General features: G+C 35.9%; 1 non-coding gene across 1 annotated transcript; it reads left to right on the forward strand.

Moving 5' to 3' along the window:
• The first annotated feature begins 14684 nt into the window (after positions 1-14684).
• LOC145013659 (small nucleolar RNA R71) lies at positions 14685-14791 on the forward strand. Its single transcript, XR_013665207.1, has one exon. It is a non-coding gene; the product is annotated as a small nucleolar RNA R71 (small nucleolar RNA).
• Positions 14792-15118: the final 327 nt, after the last annotated feature.

Here is a 15118-nt window from a genome sequence, read left to right on the forward strand (position 1 = left end):
CTCAACTCGCCACTTCTATGAGTAAATTGGAGTCGCAAGGCAAACTATCCGCACAAACCGAAAAGAATACAAATCATAGTGCATGTGATGTCACTTTGAGAAATGGAAAAGAATATGATGGTCCAAAGATGATTGAATAACAAGAAGAAATGGAGTTAGAGAAAGAAGAAGAGAAGTCAAAATTACCTTCAAATCAAGTACCCATTGAAGTAAAAGTCACTCCTCCTCCATTTCCCACAAGGTTAAGCAAGTCAAAGAATGAGAGGGAAGACAATGAGATCATAGAGATGTTCAAAAAGGTTGAGGTAAATATTCCTCTTATTGATGGCATCAAACAAGTCACTAGGTATGCTAAATTCCTTAAGGAATTATGCACATCTAAAAAAAGATTAAAAGGAAATGAATCTGTTAAAGTAGGTAAATGTATCTACAGTGTTCCAGAAAAGATTACCTCAAAAATGTAAGGATATGGGTGTTTTCACGGTTCCGTGAAAATTAGGTAATCTTCATGTTCCATGAGCTATGATAGACCTTGGAGCTTCTATCAATGTTTTCCATATTATATTTTCAAAACATTAAATATTGGCATATTGAAGAAGACTGGGGTGATCATTCAATTGGTTGACCGATCTTTAGTATATCCAAAAGGTGTGCTAGAAGATGTGTTAGTCCAAGTGAATGATTTAGTATTCCCAATATATTTTTATGTCCTTGAGATGGATGATGATGACTCGCCAAATTTGAGCTCAATTCTTCTAGGAAGACCCTTTTTAAAAACAACCAGGACAAAAATTGATGTTTATGATGGTACATTGTCCATGGAATTTGATGGAGAGGTGATAAATTTCAACATTTATGATGTTATGAGATATCCAAGTGATAACTTTGAATTTTGTGGATGTTATTGAACCATTAATCAAAGAGTGGTTTGATTTGTCTAATATCGATGTGTTAACTCTCATTTTAGATAAGAATCTTCAAAAGGATGGAGTGAAAAAACTTTACAAGCAATTCAAAATTGATGAAAAGATTATGGAAGTTGTATCTTGCATGGATCAAAAGAAGAAAATGAGATTTGATGTTCCAAAACTGAAATTATTAATGACTAATGAGAAACTTGTTCCTTCTATTGTGCAGGCACAGAATTGGAACTCAAGACTTTACCCGAGCATCTTGAGTATGCGTATCTTAGAGAGAAAAAGACTTTACTCATGATCATTTCTACAAAGTTAACAAAAAAAGGTAGAAGAAGAGCTTGTCACCACTTTGAAGGAGTATAAGGAAGCTATTGGGTGGACTATAGCTGATATCAAAGGGCTAATTCCTTCACTTTGCATGCACAAGAGCCTTATGGAAGAAGACTACAAACCTTCCCGAGAAGCTCAAGACGTTTAAACCCTCCAATGATGGAGGTTGTGAAGAAATAGATTATAAAATTGTTGAATGCAAGAATGATCTATCCTATATCAGATAGCAAGTGGGTAAGCTCGGTCCAAGTCGTACCAAAGAAGATAAGTATTACCATTATAAAGAATGATCAAGGTGAACTAGCCACTCGTATGCAAAATGGGTGGAGAGTTTGCATAGACTATAGAAGACTAAATTACTCAACCCGGAAAGACCATTTCTCACTTCCCTTCATTGATTAAATGTTGGAAAGGTTAGCGGGAAAAACACACTATTATGGTTTGGATGGGTATTCCGGTTTCCACTAAATACCCGTTGCACCCGAGGATCAAGAAAAAACCACTTTCACATGTCCTTTCGGAACATTTGCATATAGGCGGATGCATTTTGGACTTCGCAATGCTCCTGCCACTTTTCAAAGGTGCATGGTAAGTATTTTTTTTGGAGTATGTTGAGGAAATCATTGAAGTATTTATGGATGATTTCACTTTTTATGGTAATTCTTTTCACGAATGTTTGGGTAATTTAAAAAAGATTTTGCAAAGATGTATTGAGACCAACTTTCTTTTGAATTATGAAAAGTGTCATTTTATGGTTGAAAAAGGTCTCATACTTGGTCGTATTGTATCTTCTAAGGGTCTAGAGGTAGACAGAGCAAAAATAGATGTCATTAAGTCTTTACCTTACCCCACTTGTGTTCACGAGGTATGCTCGTTTCTTGGTCATTTAGGTTTTTATAGAATATTCATCAAAGATTTTTCCAAGATATCTCGTCCCATATGTGAGCTCCTACAAAAAGATGCAGAATTCAAATTTTCCAAGGAATGAAAGCAAGTTTTTGATTAGTTGAAGGAGTTGTTAATCTTAGCACCAATACTTCAATCACCGGATTGGAGTTTTCCCATTGAAATCATGTGTGATGCTAGCAATCATGCAGTTGGTGTAGTGTTAGGGCAAAGAAAAGACTGAATTCCTCATGTCATCTATTATGCCTCATAAACACTTGATAGTGCACAAGCCAATTACTCAACAACTGAGAAAGAATTTCTATCTATTGTTTTTGCTTTAGAAAAATTCCATCAATATTTGTTAGGTTCTAAAGTGGTTGTTTATGCTGATCATGCAACTATTAGATACCTACTTGCAAAGAAGGATTCAAAGCCTAGACTCATTCGATGGGTTTTTACTCTTACAAGAGTTCGATATTGAAATCAAGGACAAGAGCAGAAATTCAAACCTTATGGCTAATCATCTTAGTAGGATTGTCTCCCCCGATGATTCAACTCCCATTCATGTTGCATTTCCTGATGAGAATCTATTTTCAGCAAAATTTGTCCCATGGTATGCCGATATTGTGAACTATATTGTCACAAATCAATTTCCACTAGACTTGATGTCACACCCCCAAAACAGAATGGCGAAATCGTTTGAGGGAGAATGACTTCATGTAGTATCATAACAATTGAATACATAGTAAAGAAAGTAAAGCAACCATCATATATATAATTTAAAAGTTACATTGTTGAATGATACTTGTTCAAAAAAATTACAATATGATGACAAAATGAGTTTTAAACTGATGACTTAGCGTCACTTCTCAAAAAGCTGAAGTCTACCTGTATTACTGAATCCCTAAGAAATACAAGTAGTTTTGAAAGAGAGTCAACAATAAATTTGGTGATTTCATAAGAGTTTATGTATAAAAAATTGTAAGTTTGGTATAAATCACTGAGTTTACTTCTGAAAAATCAAATATTTTTCCATGAGTGTGTGGTAGTTTAAAAGTTCCAAAACTATTATGCATTAGTAGTTGTCATACCTAGAATAATAGATTTATGTATGTATAAAATCACTAAGACATTTGATAACCCCGTATATCATTGTGTTTTTAATACTCCATGTGAGTTTTATAACCATACTATTAACTTAGGCTATCTGTAACAACGTTCTTCAGGTATTGAAATGTTATGACGTTTGTCACCCCAAACCTACCGGTCTAACTGTAGCTAACAATTTAGGTGCAGGATTGTCAATCCCGTATAGATTTATACACAAGTATCACACTCTCCCTACAAGAGACTATGGTATATAATACAGGACTTTAACGGCATACTTGAAATTACGTGAAGTGGAATGTCTCACAAAACTTAGTATCAAATAGATTTACGTATGAAAAGTACATTTGTTCTTGTATATGAAAGTATTTCCTTGATATAGTACTTATAGTATGTAAATCTCATGATTTCCTTGTAAACTATACCTATTATGGTTTTTCCAAAAGTGTGTTTCGTTTGTATGGTAAACCCTAGTGTAGTGTCGACTTTGTATGCGAATTATAACATTTAAAATGACATCATTAAACATTTATACTCAAAATATAAATGAAGTGTTTGATATTTATATAACAACATGTTTCATTTCAAAATGGACAAAGTGTTATCATGATATGTTGCAAGAGAATGTTTTCGTATGATAGTTATAAATCACATATGATTGATTATAACAAGTATAGCAAAAGATTTATGTTATTCACACGAGGATAATCGTGTGTTTAGTTGTATCCCCCCCCCCCTTAAAAGTGTATAAAAGCATTTGAAAACGTAGTTGTAGTGGTATGAACTCACTTGATAGAGTGAAGACGGTGAGATGAAAACCGAGCAAAACTTCGACAGGAGAAAACGGATTTCTCAGGATTCTCGGGAATCTAGGGAGTGTAAAACCTTCCTTCGGGACTTGGATGTGAAGACTGGGGCTTTGGGATGGCTTCAGAGGTTAAACGCAGAGCTTTGGCAAGTAAACTATAAAAATAGTTGGTGAGTACTCACAAGTTTAACAAAATAATATTGGTTCATAAGTTGAAATCAAAGTTTTGATAAAAGTTTCCAATAATAAAAGTATATTGCTAGGAGTAAATAAGTTTGTAAACACAGTTCGTTGTTATCATGAGAAATAAAGCATATTGCCCGAATAAGATGCAACATTCATATTTTCAGGGAAGATAAAGTTCGTTACTCAAACGAGTAAACAAGTTTCATTGCTAAAATGAGCTGTTAATTTCGTTGCTACAAGGAGCAAACAATTTCATTGCTAAAACATGTATATAAGTTTCTAGTAGTAAAAGTTCGTTGTTGTAATGAGAAATAGAGTTCATTGCTATAATGAGAAGCAAAGTTCATTGCTATAATGAGAAACAAAGTTTATTGCTATAATGAGAAACAAGTTTCGTTGCTAAAATAAGTATTCAAGTTTGATTGCTAAAATAAGTATACAAGTGTCGTTTCTAACATGGGAATACAAGTTTCGTATGTGTATAAAGAATAGTACGTGCATCAAGTTTCCATTCATGAGTTCACAACCCAAGCCTAATGACCGAATCGTGCCCTATTGACTACTATGTGTATCGCAAACATAGTGTATAAAATGGTAAAATGCACTCAAGCGAATCGTGCGAGTGAGGAGTTGTCTACCTCCTGATAGCGCTATCCATAATAACCATAGGCTCAAAAGAGTTAATGAGTTGTGTCTAGAGATTCCAGGGACTTAACCGCGATACAGTCCTCATGAATTAAAGTAACATACACAAACATACAAAATATAGCAACCAAGTTTCATACAAGTCAAAATAAATACAACGAACATAAAAAGTTTAGGACATGATTTTCCACCCCAAAACATAAAATCTAAAAATAGGGGAGTACGTGAATACTCATAATGTGCATTGAGATGATGCAAATGGTGCCTTGACTATGCTCCACTCGTATCACTATCGATTCCTACAATAATGGTATTCGCTAGTGAGTCTCTAATCGAAATCTAACACTAGTATACATGGTACTACAATAGAATTATGCCAATATTGTGTCAAAATTTATTATCGATAAGTTACAAACATTTTTCTGTGGAAATTAAGTTTCAAAGAATCAATTGTTATATAACAATTTAAGTGGAGAATTTCCATTATTGAAATGTTAATATTTAACATTTTAGAGGTGTTCCAATGATTAAATATTCAAAACTAAATCGATTTAATTATAAAATATCCCAAACTTTGCATTTCAGTTTTAATTGAAGTCAAAGACCTCAAGATAAATTTTCTTGAAATTTTTGATTTGTCTAACTATTTTTCACCATTTTAGTTTCTTGAATAACCATAAATTCAAAAAAATAGCAATGAGTTAAGAAAATTCCCCAAACTTTTTATATTACTGTTATTAAACATTACTAAGCTGGGAAAAATATAAAACTGGATTTGCAAGCTGTTTAATTATATTTTATGATTTTTGAGCATTTATTCCAATAAAAATTTAAATAAATAGAAAATAGTTTCCAAAATTACCCAAACTATTTATTTAACTGTTATTATACATAACTAGGCTGGAAAAAATATAAAAGATATTTTTCAGTGGGTACTTCTATTTTTCCTTGTTTTATTCCTTTAATTAATCATTAATTGAAGAAATAATATTAAACAGTTAAAATAAATTACCAAAAAAATTTGTAACATCATTTACAGTATAAATAACCTGTGAAAAATATCAAAAGTGGTTTTCATAATGTATAATCTGGTTTTGGGTATTTATGTGTATTTAAGTGTAATTAACTTTAGAAAATAAGAGAAAAATAGTTTACAGTGGAGAAAAACCCTCAAAGTTTTTATGTAACCTCTTACTATACAATATGATGTTCTGGTAAATTTTCATGAATTTCGGATAATCAGAACTATTTTTCCTATTTTTAGACCATTATAATTACCAAAAATTGGGAAAACTAGTAAGACATGATGAAAAATCTTGAAATTATTTTTTTGAGTCACCCATCATATGTAAGGTATGCAAAGATTGTTAGATGCAATTTTCACACTTTCTAAAGTGGTTTTGTGATTTATTGTACCCTAACAAAAGAAAAATCGGAAATCATATCAAACAGCAACAAAAATTGATGAAATTTGGTGAGGGGTCATTATTCACCATAAGGATCATCCATGAATTTATTTCGGATTTATTGACCTCTGGAAGTATTTTATGTGATTTATGCCCTTGCTTTTAGCAATAATTTTAATAAATCAAAGAAATAATAAAAGCTCTTGAAATTTTCAAGATTATCTCATGCATGTGAGGCTTTCAAAAGGAAAAATGTTCAAAATTTATTCAGAAGGGAAACGAGGGTAATGAATCCAAACAAGTTAAGAAATATTGCATGCAATGGTGCATGAGATGTAAATGTAGCTGAAGTTCATGAATTTGTGTAGCCCATTCAGTGAGGTTTTAAGCCACGAAATTTCAGCCATCATTCACTAGATATGTTAAGTTTCTAAAGTATTTTTCTTCAGATTTATGGTTGGGTTTAAGGCCATTGATCATGCAAGGCAAAAATGGTAATCACAGAAAAAGAGCTGTTTGCGCAACCATTTTGTAAAAATTTCTAAAAATCGGATATTTAATATTTTACAGTGAGACCAGTTTTGTTTGAAAGTTAACTCAAAATATTATATTTCAGAAAATGAATCATGAAATTTTGTTAAGAAATGAGTGAGATATGGCAGTTTAAAGTCAAATAAAGAAATCTGGCAGATTGCATGCATGATGATTGGTTAGAAAAGTGAGTTTTCATCATTTCCTTGAGCAAATCTTTTGAAATATTTTAAATAAATCATGATAAACTCATATTTTAGTCATGTATCCAGAGATCAAAAGATTAAAACTTATCAAAATGTATACATTCATTTATGAACAAAAATTTGTTTCTCAAAAACTCTTAACTTGAGTTTGATGTTTAAATCCTTAAAATCGATTTTTGCACTAAGATCATGAACATGCAACCTTGTTTATCATACATGAATGGTGTTAAAACACATCCATGATGTTCTAAAAACCATTTTAACAAAAAGAAAACAAGTTTGAAGAAGATGAAGAAAGAGAATAAGGAGAAAGTATAGGAAAATAGCAAAACTTGAAGGAAAAGTGAAGTAGAATGAAAGAAAATTCGAGATTACCTTCAAGATTACTTCAAATGAAGAATATTTAGATATTAATGTGTGTTCTTGGATCCATTTTTCTTTAAAATTTCGTGGTTAGAGTGAGGGGAAGAGAGAAAATGTGATGGTGATGAAGAGTGAGAGAGAGAATGAGGATGTGAAGTGTGAAGAGGTGAGAAATGATTCAAATTTTGGGGAAGAGAGATAATGAGAAGAGTGAGGACGAATTTTAGGGGGGAGGCTCCCTCTCTCTTGTTTATTTTATAAAAATTCAAATCTTTTATAAAAATGTCCAACTTTTTATAAAATGTGCACCTTAACCTAGTTTTTATGCATAAAACTCTTGATTTTTGAATTATAAATCAAGGTTAAATTTTAATAACTAAATCTTTATTTTCATTGATTGTATTTCATAATAATTATTATGATAAGATAATATTATAAGTTTCATAATTATTTTTATAGAATTCTTGAAGTTAAATTTTATAAAATTTAGGTTTTAGGGCTTTTAGGGTTTTGAAGTTTAATAAACTTTGAATATCAAAATAAATTGAATATTTGAGACTTCAAATTATCTTATGGTATTATAACTCTTTTATAGTTATAAATAATGTTTGTAATTTATTTTTATCGGTTTATTGGCATTGTATGTAGTGATTCCGAGATTCAAGCGAAATTGAGGAATCAAGTATACTAGTCCTAGTCTTCAACTTTGACTTAAGTTTCTATGAGAATTCGAACTCACTTCTACTTCTAGGTCAAGTTCATGATGTTTGTATATGATTCATGAAATGTTGTTCGAGTCAAAGAGTAACCCGAATATGGATAGTCACTACAATTAAGTAGTCGTAGAATTCACACACCAATGTGAAATCCAAGCACATTATCCATTGTCTCTATCTGTTTCCAAGATTATACTAGGTTATAATTTAGCTTCTAGTTACTAAGTCTAATATGTGTAGTGCCTATATGTGTAACTAAGTTTATTCAAATATAGAACTAACTTGAATTTTGACGGTTGTCACAGCTCACGTCATGAGCTCGACCTGCCTCCTCTCGTATACTTGACAACTCGTTGATAGGCTCTGTAACCCATCAGTCACAGGTTCACGTCGTGTGTATGGGTGGCTCACGTCGTGAGCTGTCTGACAGCCTCGAGTTTTGTGTCCCGAACTTGTAAAATATGTAACTTCCTCATACGAGCTCCTTTTTCGACGTTATTTATATCCACGCGTAGACGAGATTATGCTCTACGACTCTCATTTAGACTCTAATGTGTGTAAAACTCACTTAGTTTTAAACCTATTTAATTATCAAATAACACACAAAAGGCAGTGAACCGATCAATTGTGGTATAGCATTTGTGTCTAAAGATTTTCCTAAAGAACCCCCCATATTCCAAATACTCACAATCCTCATAAACATTCGCCCACTCACCCCGAACTATGCTCATTTTATGTAACCCTTCGAATCCATCCTCAGAAAACCTCTTTACCCTCAAGGTATTTTTATTGAGCAACCTAAGCATACATATTCTAGAATTACAACTTTTCGATACCACTATGGAGCTCTTTGAATTCTTCACTTCCTTGATAATTTGATCTTTAATTTCTTCGAATTCACCAACTTGTATTGATTTATTTTTGGTATCTTCAACTTTTTTAAATTTCTTGGAATTTTGATCTTTAGATCTTCACTTCATTTGCTCCAAAATTCTTACAAATTTTCTTGTAATTCTCTCTTTTTTTTTTTTACATGTATACCTCACTTTTGTCACTCAAATCCCTACATGCTTAAGCAGGGGCGCTCAATCTCAACCTTTATTGGCTAATGATAAAAATTTTCCTGGATACATTTCAGGTTTAGGCTGCTAAACATATTGCATCCCTCAGGCTGAGCAAGGTCGTGTTTTTGTCTCATGATTTCACTGGAATAAGGAAGCCACAAATGCACTAGAACGTATATAGGCTCAACTAAACATTTGGGTTTTCATGCAATTATCAACACAATTCTAACATGCAATCCTAATTTTTTACCAAAATTCTCTAATTAAGTCATAAATAATACTTTTGGTATGCAAAATTTTTAAAATTGACTATAAAATTGACTATTATGTAACCAACCCTCATTGCATATTATGCATAAAAACATAAAAAAAAACTAAAGAGGGAATTGGAACAAACTCCCCTGGGATAGCAGTGGATAGGTTGATCACTTTCATTTAAGCTCCAACTTCAATTAACTTTAGACATGGTAACATCTCATCCATGCCTTGGGTGTCTCGTGTCGTGTGGGTCACTCCAAATACGCGGAAATCGGTGTAAGATCTTCAAGAATGGAAATGGAAGAATAAGTGAGCAAGTGGTACACTTAGCAACATCAAATCAGCAGTCCGTCGGTATAAAAAATGAATGACTCGTCGAGTCATATGGTGGACTCGTCGAGTACCAGCGTGCCATCTCAGAATATGTGGAAATACAAATCGACTCGTCGAGTCAGTTAAGTGCACTCGACGAGTAGGCCACTGAACGTAAAAACTTGGCATTTTGCAACTCTATCAGCCTCTAAGAACTTCTCTAACTCTTCCTCATGTTTAGACTCAATTGCTCATACCCCTAGGGACCGGACTCGACACTTTGACGTTAAAGTTCCGCTTCCTTGACTCGCTTTCACTCGTTATAACACCCGTTCGCTATAACTCTAAACGCTTCCTAAGCAAGCAATCCTAATCCAATCCTGAAAAATAACTAATGCATACAATCATTAAGCAAAATAAAATCTTGAACAAGTCATACACACCAAATAATAATAAAAAACAAAATAAAAATTGTTTGATTAGAACACAAATCAATCTTCTTCCTCATCATCATCCGCGGCGGCTCCACTTCCTCCGGCACCACTTCGTCTCGCACCAATCACCTCATCCCAAGACGGAATAAATGGGTAATTTCCACCATCAATATGTGGGATATTGAAGTGGTCAAAAAGTCGAATATGAGATTGGTTGCTAAAATTCAACCCCCGCGCCATTTGATCCTGTAGTCGCCTCATCTCCACATTGTACCAATCCATTGGTACGTCTTCATTCTCAACCGGAATCACCGGCGGCTCGTCCTCCACATCCCACTCTCTTCTTGATCTTACCCTCCTTCCCGGTGCTTCGGGACCAACAACGGGGTCATCATTCGGGATGGCATAATGGCCACCTCCATAATCTTCAACTATCCTCGCTCTTCGGAAAACAATGGGATTGAACGGAGGTGTAGGGATCAATGTCATGAAGTTCCATGCACCACGGTTCATCAACCCGAATGAGTTGGCCAACCGGGTGACAAACATCCCACCCTTAATTTGGGAGGTTTTGTGATCTTTGACCGCACCCTCCGAGAGATATGAAGCTAGACACCAAGGAATGTTGCAAAAGACGCCGGGTGTAATTATGCTCCATAAATAAAAGATGTCGAGGTTGGAAACCTTGTCATCATCTTTTCTTTGATTGATTGTAGATGAAATAAGGCGGTGTATGAGGCGGTGTGTTGGGGATCGGATGCTCCCTTCTTGAGCAGACTTTGGGATATAAACTTTATTACCAATAGTATTCCACCAGCCCGTACTCGTAACTCCCTCGGGGAACACCATATGAGTTTGTGCCAAAAAGGCCCGAAAGATGTTTGTTGCAACCAAGGGCTGATCGTAGATCCCTAATCGACAGGCAAGATCCACCACAAAGCATTGACGAAACTCGCCCCCAAGGAAAAAACTAAAGTTGGCCGGGTGATAAACATCCACTCCCCTGGTGAAAGATACCGTGGAGAAAAACTCCAAACAAAGCTCCAAATAAACCGGCTCTTGAATACGGAAGACCCGGCTCCACCCGTCACAGACCATTGTTTCGCCTTCATGGTGAAACTCCTTCAAAAGGTAAGGAGCTAATTCCTCCTCATATCGAACATTTTGCAGCCACTCCCAATCTATCCGGTTGGGCACATAAACCTCCTTCTTCATAATATCAGCCAGCTTCTTCTTCCATTTCCGCATTGTCGAAGCGGACTCGATTTGTGGGAAGTTTAGCCATAGAAACTCCCCTTGGTTGCCACTGGAACTTTGTCCCCTTCTGAACATGATTTCTGCAAAACAAATACACAAAACCCAGAAAACACAGAATATAATTAAAAAAAATTCTACTATATGTTACTCGACTGGACTCGTCGAGTCCAGGTACGACTCGGCGAGTCGCGCGAACTGCACGAGTCAGTCGACGGGTCGATGCAGATTAGACCATAAAACCTGGAAATTTTGTCAAGGGTTTTGTCTAAGCACTTAGTATTAATGTATTAAGGCCAAAATAAGCATTCAAAACAACTTAATTCATGAAAAATCAAAATCCTAGAAATTTAGTACTTTTCAAAAACGGGTTTTTCATGCAATTGCTACCATAGATGGCCTTATAATCATGTTCTTAACAGAAAACAAGAAGAAATTTGTTACCTTTTGAGATTGGGCTTGAGAAATTTGAAAGAAACTTGAAGAAGAATGATGAATGCTTGAGAGAGAGAGAGAGAATGACGGCACCCGGCGAGTATGGTTGTGAAAACTGATTCTTAGGGTTAAAACCCTAGTTACCCAATGTAAAAGTAATTTCGAAATTATTTTTTTTTCTGTAAATAATACCGACTCGTCAAGTCGTTGTCAGACTCGACGAGTCTGGTCGCGAAGTCTTGCTTTTTTTCTGAAATCCATATGGACTCGTCGAGTAGTGGTCAACTCGGCGAGTCGCTTAAAAAAAATGCTTAATTTTCAAAATTTTGCTATTTATTGTAAATCATTTCACCCCACACTTAGCCTATGCACACTCTCAAGCAGACATTTCCGATGATTTGGAAGATTAAGATTCAAAAAACAAAGGGAAAATAAATAAAAAAAACTAAAAAGTAAAAGAAAGCAAACTCTATATAACGGGTTGCCTCCCGCCAAGCGCTTCTTTTTAAGGAGTCATTAGCTAGACTCCTTCCCGTCTACGTTTCGTCATCTCCGAGCATCGAGAACGCACGCCTAATTTTTTGTGATTTGTACTTGGTCTTGTAAGCGTGGATCTTTTTTTTTGTAAGCCCTTTTCAATGCATCTCTTTTCCTTTTCACAGCCTCATCCTCAGCTGCTTGGGCTTCCCTTTTCGTCTTTTTCTTCTTTACCCCCTTCTTTTTCACCTTCTCTTGAACCTACTTCTCTTTAAATTTAATTACTTCACATTTCATGATGGTCCGTGCTTTAGGTTTAGTAGTGAATAGGTGATCAGCTTCCTCCCTCCTTTCCTTTATCTCTTCGTTCGTTCCAGTGCTTAACCCATCTTCGAAATGAACCGTATCAAGACATGCTACATCGGCGTATTGAACTTTTCTTCCCTTTTCTCCTTCTGCTGTTTGTTCTTCTAAAGAATCATGTATATTATCAAAATCTAAGGTATGTGAAGAACTAGTAACAAGCAGATCTAAGTCGGCCAAGTGTTTGCCCAAGTCGACTGGACTTGTCGAGTCCATTAAAGTGACTCGGCGAGTCGGATCGAATTCCATCAATTCTTGGGTTTTTTCTGAGTGGGCTCCTTCCAGTAGCTTTTCTAATTCATCCAAGTCCTTGTTAACATCTCCTTCTTCTTCAGAGTGTATCACAAACTTGCTTGGATCCTCTTTTAGCAAACGTGCAAGCTCTTTTTCTAATATCTCATCATCCAATTGGATCATAGAGACTTCTTCAATCTTTTCCTCTTCTTGCTTGATTTCTGGAATAGCTTTAAATGTCACAGCCTCATCACCCACTCTTAATGTCAATGTAGACTCACATATATCAATTAAATCACACGCGGTGTTCAAGAAGGATCTCCCCAAAATAATTGGAATTTCGGGGTCTTCTTCCATATCAACTACCACGAAGTCTACTGGGAAAATAAATTTGTCAACTTTTATAAGGAGATCTTCACAAACGCCTTGTGGATGAATTATTGTCTTGTCCGCCAAATGGATCTTCATATTCACCGGTTTTGGTTCTGGTAAATTCAACTTCTTAAAGAATGACAAAGGCATCATATTGATGCTTGCCCCCGAGTCAGCTAATGCTCGGGTGAAGACCTTATTACCAAATTGGCACGGAAGCACAATATTTCCTGGATCACCCTTCTTTTCAGGTAGCTCACTCATCAATACTTCTGCGACTTCAGCCAAATCCTTCCTAGCAGCAAAAAGACCCTTAAGCAAGTTGAAGTATTTAGGTGTTTGAAGTATTGTTTCCACAAATAGCACATTAACTTGTAGAGCGTTAACATGATTCATGAAGGTTCTGTATGCTTCTACTTTTTTTGCAGGCATGACTTTGATTGGGTATGGCAGCGGAGGCTTATAAGGTTTCGAAGAACTGATAGGTGTTTCAATTTTGCATGGACTCGTCGAGTCCAATGGAGTGACTCAACGAGTCGGGTCGGGTTTTGCTGGCTCCGATTCTTCTACCTTTTCTTCCTTCTTCTTGGAGATCCTTAGTGCTTCTGTAAATTTTCCTTCACTGTTGGAGGTTATTACGCTTACGTTCTCCATTCTTGGATTAGGTTCGGTGTTGCTCGGAAGTTGGCCCGGTCTTCTTTCATTCACTTGATGTGCAAGCTGTCCCAGCTGTTTCTCAATGTTGAGAATGGATGCTTGCTGATTCCTCAGCATGTTTCTGGTTTCTTGCATTGCTACATCATGATCATTGTGTCTTTTCTCGGACGCGGTTATGAATCTTGTGAGCATATCTTCTAAACTGGCCTTCTTTTCCGTCACCGACTCTTCCTTTTGATAGAATCCCCTCTCCATCTGTTTGTATTTCTCCTCCTTAGCCTTTTTATATTCTTCGTATGGGAGCCATTCCTTCTTCGGTTTCCTCCAATCTTCATCGTATCTATCGCCACTGGAATAAAATACTTGAGCCTTTTTATTTCCGTTTTCGTCTCGATCACAATCCTTGGTGAGGTGGGGGCCGCCACAATTTTCGCATCCTACCCTAATAGCATGGATTGTTTGATCCATTTTCGTCATTCTTCGGTCTAGGCTATCGAGTTTACCTATTACCGCCGCCATGCTATCGTTCACCGAGTTCACTGCTCCATGACTCACTTCATTCCTCGAATTGTGGTATTCTCTAGAATGCATGGAGAATTCTTCAATTAATTCCTTTATTTCCGGAGGTGGCTTTCTGGTGAGCGGGCCTTGTGAATCGAGTAGTTGCCTCGTGGTGACATTAACTCCATCATAAAAGATGGAGACCTCTTGTTGGCTATTAAGGTCATGGTGTGGGCAATTTCTAAGTAGGCTCTTGTACCTTTCCCAAGCTTCATAAACAGATTCTCCGGGTTGTTGCTCGAAGTTGGCAATGGCTTTCTTTAGCTTGGCTATCTTGGAAGGTGGGCAAAAATGGTCTATGAACTCTTCTTTCATCTTGGCCCATGTGGTGACCGATCCGGGAGGGAGTGACTTTAACCAATCTTTTGCAGCTCCTTTAAATGTGACAGGAAGCATGCGAAGAAGCTGGATCTCGCGGGGCACATTGGGTACATTGAAGTAATCTGCCACATCATTTACTTCATCCAAGTGCTTATAGGCGTCTTCGTGATCTCTCCCGTGAAAAGGAATCTCCTTAAGTTGAGCGAGAATATGGCCCTTTAGCTCAAAAGTAGCGATTACGGGAATTGCGGGTTGCACAAGTCCCGGGCCGGT

The sequence above is a fragment of the Lactuca saligna genome, chromosome 8, assembly GCF_052625555.1.
Source record: "Lactuca saligna cultivar CGN05327 chromosome 8, ASM5262555v1, whole genome shotgun sequence".
Taxonomy (NCBI): domain Eukaryota; kingdom Viridiplantae; phylum Streptophyta; class Magnoliopsida; order Asterales; family Asteraceae; genus Lactuca; species Lactuca saligna.